General features: G+C 33.9%; 1 pseudogene; it reads left to right on the top strand.

Moving 5' to 3' along the window:
- Positions 1-4993: 4993 nt before the first annotated feature.
- On the top strand, positions 4994-5190 carry LOC148106815 (putative ribosomal protein eL39-like 5; annotated as a pseudogene).
- Positions 5191-5538: the final 348 nt, after the last annotated feature.

The following is a 5538-nucleotide window of genomic DNA, read 5'->3' as shown; positions in this document are numbered from 1 at the left end:
AAGGAGAAACCGGCTCCCCAGTGAGCACAGAGCCCAATGTGGGGCTCAATCCCAGGATCCTGAGATGCTGACCTGAGCCAAAATCAAGAGTCAGACTCTTAACCCACTGAGCCAGCCAGGTGCCTCTCTAATATCTTTCTTATGGTGTATGATTTACAAGGTAGTTTCTAGATAGAGAACTTACATGTTCTCTATTGCCACATTTAACATCATAACTTAAAGAGGATTAAGCTACAATTGTTTAGCCCTTTTGATTAGGATGTATTTATCATAAAAATCTAAAACTGTCAGATCATTACTTTGAACAATTTCATACTCTTTTCCCAACCACGCTCATGATCTGAAATATCCTTCATGTACCGCACTATGAATTTCATGTGACACCCTTTGAAAACCCTACTAAATTTTAATGAAGGATACAGAGCCAGACAGCATGAGAAACAGTATGCCTACATAAATCTTGAATGGAGTCAGGAGAGGGACAGTCAAACAATGACCTGAAGTAGAATTTTATGAATTACTTCTCCTGTATAACTCTGACTTATACTTGCATATTATATTAATGTGAAGCCTCAAATCATTAGAGCAGTATTGATTTCCAGTCATTAGAAATGACATGGCAAGAGTGCTATCTTTAAAAAAAAAAAGATAGTAATTTGTCTGTGGACATTTATTCTAAGGTTTAAAAAGTACTGACATAATTTTTTAAGTTTGCACATATGTATTAAAGACATTGAGTTGTTTTTTCCATGATTATTTTGAGTTTTCAGAGGATTGCAAGAGTAAGAGTTATATTCCTGATTCTCAAAATTCCCTGTCTCCCAATTAAACGTAAAGGAAATCAGAATATGTGTCAAACTCATGTCTTAAAACCCTTAGTGTCTAACACAGGGTATTACAGTTACAGGTACAAGATAACTGTTCCCTGAATTGAGACTTAGGTAGCCTCCACCGTGAATGGCTACTGCCTTCGAAAATAAAGTCCTTAACCCAGAACTTTACTCTGCCTGATGACTGGGTTGTATTTTTGCATTATGCACAGCCAGAAACACACTGTCTCACTCAGGTGACAGTTGTTTCATTTAGTGACTTCTGATTACAGTTATGGCTGGTACCCTCATGGATCGAAGGGAAGTACTAGAGCTAGCATTAAGTTAATTAGATGTAGAAAAGTGCACAATCCAAAAAAGGTATCTTCAATTTCATGTGAAGTTTTTTTTCATTGTATATACCTCAGTATCCTTGTGTGTACCCATATACCATGGTGATCTAATATCAAAACCTAAAGGAGATAACTTATTACACCCTGACAATAAGTGAGTACTAAACAAGGCATTTTAGTAGATAATATAACTGAAATTCAGGGACCATATTAAAATAACGAACATTCATAATTTATTTTATTCTTTTAAAGATTTATTTATTTTAGAGAAAGAGAGTGCACAAGCGTGGGGGGGGGGCAGAGGGAGAGGGAGAGAAATCTCAAGGAGACTCGCTGCTGAGCATGGAGCCCAATGTAGGGCTCAATCCCAGGACTCTGAGATCATGACCTGAGCTGAAACCAAGAGTTGGACACTTAACTGACTAAGCCACCCAGGTGCTCTGAACAGTCATAATTTAAATCAATAGCTGACATTCCATATGTTGCACAAAATTAAAATTATAATAGGAAAAATTAAATGAATGCTTAAAAATATATATATAAATAAAGTCATTCACTACACTGGAGTAAAATTACATCTTGTCTTAAACTTTGCTATTTCCATGATAAATAAGTACTGATTAGAGAATTTTTATATCAGTTTATTCTAATCATAAAATACCTTTAGAGCAATCAGATGTCTTCCCAATTGCATCCGTTAAAACATCCACTACAGTCTAAGAAAGAAAACTTACTGCTATGTTGTAGAAGTCAAATATAAATATCCTATCTTTTTTCAATCTTTACTTTAAATGAATGTAAGTTTATTGGAGGTATTTCTTTATCATGGAGTTATGTCATTTTTGTCAAAAGCAATACTTCGTTACATAGATTAGATTAAAATCACCTCCACTACCACTTATTATTTATTATTACTTATTATCAACATTACGTTTAAATAACAATTTGGGATTTTTTTATACATTTAGTGATTAATAATTCACAAAGAAAATACAAATTTTATCAGTTAAAAGTTAAGCACCACAAGAATACACCGGCCAAATACACAAAATTCGATACAAGATCCAAAATTCTAAGCAAACCAATTTCAAGGGTCCATTACATTGGCATTTAGGTATGTAGTACACAAAGGTCCTGGCTGCTTAAGATGGTAAAATACAAGTATTAATCCATCAGAGTGCCAATTAAGTTTGATAAATGACCATATGAGGCAGCCTATTCTAAAATATTGGTCCAAAAGAGGCGAATTGTTGAGAAAACATTTCTTTTCTCATTCCAGAGTTGTTGGGAGAAAAAAAGCCTCAAAAATGCACTTTCAGATTTCAATGTGAGGAAATGTTATAAAAAACAAAAAATATATATATAAAACTGGGTAACATTTCTAAAGACTCCTTGGTATAATCAAGCCATGTATTTTATTATTCTCTGTCATAGGGAAGTATAACCCATTAGTCCTAGAAAGGGTCTGGCATAATAAAAAGTGACTGAATTTTGAAATCAAATAGTTGACCCCTGAACAATGTAACGGTTAGGGGAACTGACCCTCCACACAATCTAAAATCTGCATATAACTTTTGATTTCCCGAAAACTTAACCACCAATAGCCTACTATTGCCCAGAAGCCTTACCAATAGCATAAATAGTATAACATACATTTTTGTATGTATTATATTCTTAGAATAAAGTAAGCTAGAAAAAATATTAAGAAAATCATAAGAAAGGGGCACCTAGGTGGCTCAGCCAGTTAAGCATCCAACTCTTGAGGTCATGATCTCAGAGTCCTCGAATCAAGCCCCTCATCAGGCTCCACACTCAGCAGGGAGTTGGCTTCAGGATTCTCTCTCCCTCTGCCCCTCCTTCTCCTCTCTCTCAAATAAATAAATCTTTAAAAATAAAAGAAAATCATTAGAAAAAAGACATTTACAATACTGCTTTGTTTTTATAAAAAAAATCCATGAAAAAGTGGACCCACACAGTACAAACACACATCATTCAAGTGCCAACTTCATATGTAAGTCCTAACTACAGTTTTACAACTTACTAGATGTAAAACATCAGACAACATCACTCAACTTCATGCCATACATCTATAAAATGAAGATATCTTATTAATATGAAAATTACAGATGATAAGGCATGAAAATAACCTAGCATAGTATTTAGCACACAGTTTGAATATAACATATGGTTATTTCCTTATGTCTTTTCCCTTTTTATATGCATGGTCAAGAGCTCAAAGTGTTATGCAATAGATCTTGAAAAAATGTCTTAAATCCTGCAAGAATTTAAATATGTTCTTCATGATGCAAACAATATTTGCAGATCCATGCAATATATCATATTAACAAGAGAAAAAATTAATACCGTATGATCACCTCAATAGATGCAGAAAAAGCACTCAACAAAATATTTGTTCATGATAATAACGCTCATGAAAGTAGGTTCAGAGGGAACATAATAACCTCAACATAATGAAGGCCATATATGAAAAACCACAACTAACCTAATACTAAACAGTGAAAAACTGAAAGATTATCCTCTCAGATCAGGAAAAGGACAAAGATGTCCACTCTCAACACTTTTATTCAACAGAGTACTAGGAGTCTTAGCTGCATCATTCAGACAAGAAAAAGAAATAATAAAACCTCCCAAATTTCTGTGAAGGAATGAAAACTATCACTATTTGCAGATGACATGATGCTATACATAGAAAACCCTAAAGACTCCACCAAAAAACTATTAGAACTGATGAATGAATTCAGTAAAGTTGTAGTATACAAAATCAATACACAGAAATCTGTTGCATTCTTATACACTAATAATGAAGCAGCATAAAGGGAAATTAAGAAAACAATCCCATTTACAACCGCACCAAAAAAAAAAAAACTAGAAATAAACTTAACTAAGGAGGTCAAAGATCTGTACTCTGAAAACTTTAAGGCACTGATGAAAGAAACTGAAGATAAGATAACAAATTGGAAGATACACTTTGTTCATGGACTGGAAGAATTAGTATCATTAAAATATCCATATTACTCAAAAAGCAATCTATAGATTCAAAGCAAGTCTTATCAAAGTACCAATAGCATTTTCCACAGAAGTAGAATGAAAAATCCTAAGACCCCAAATAGCCAAAGCAATCTTGAAACAGAAGAACAAAACTGAAGGTAACACAATTCCAGATTTCAAGCTATACCAGAAAGCAATAGTAATCACAACAGTATGATACTGGCACAAAAATAGACCCACAGATCAATGGAACAGAATAGTCAAGAAACAAACCTATACTGACATGGTCATTTAATCTATAACAAAGAAAGCAAGAATATATACAAAGGGGAGAAGATGGTCTTTTCAATAAATGATGTTAGGAAATCTAGATGGCTACATTCATAAGAATGGAACAGGACCACTTTCTTCTATCATATAAAAAAATAAACTGAAAATGGATTAAAGACCTAAATGTAAGACCTGAAATCATAAAGCTCCTAACAGAAAACATAGGAAGTTATCTCCTAGGCATTGGTCTTAGCAACATACTTATATATAAGTCTCCACAGGCAAAGGAAAAAAAAAACAACACCCTATTTGAACTTCACCACAATGAAAAGCTTCTGCACAGCAAAGAAAAGCATCAATAAAACAAAAAGGCAACCTAATGAACAGAAGATAATATTTGCAAATAACATCAGGTACGAGGTTAATATGCAAAATATATAAAGAATTCATACAACTCAACACTAAAACCAAACAATCTGACCTTTAAAAAGGGGCAGAGATACTTTTCCTTCTCTCTACCATCATGGTGTGTACAGCTGACTGCTCCTTTCCATGCCATCTCACAAGGCTTTCAAGATCAAGCAATCCTTGGCTAAGGAACGAAGGCAGAATTGTCCCATTCCCTAATGGACTTGGGTGAAAATTGGTAAAAAAAAATCATCATCATCATCATCATCATCATCATCATCATCATCATCAGGTACAACTCCAAGAGGAAACACTGGACAAGAACCAAGCTGGATCTATAAGGAATCACATGAGATGGCACACACATTTATGCTGCATGAAGGTCACTTGCTTTTATCATATCACTTTGTAAAAATCACTATTACTTGAACAATCAGGGAGATGATTTTTCTCTGTAACTATGCTTCTGCCCCAGCAGGTTGGTTCAGTAATAAATATGTGAGATGATCTTTTATTTGGAAAAATATATACATAAATTAATAAATAAAAATGGGCAGAGGACCTAAATAGACATTTTTTTTCCAAAGAAGGCATACAGATGGCCAAAAGACACATGAAAAGGAACTCAACATCACTAATCATTAGAGAAATGCAAATCAAAATCACAATGGGCTATCATCTTATACCTA

This window comes from Ursus americanus, chromosome X, assembly GCF_024610735.1.
Source record: "Ursus americanus isolate L20-20 chromosome X, mUrsAme1.1.p, whole genome shotgun sequence".
Classification (NCBI taxonomy): Eukaryota; Metazoa; Chordata; class Mammalia; order Carnivora; family Ursidae; genus Ursus; species Ursus americanus.
The sequence above is the reverse complement of the archived record's forward strand: the minus strand, read 5'-3'. Positions and strand labels throughout refer to the sequence as shown.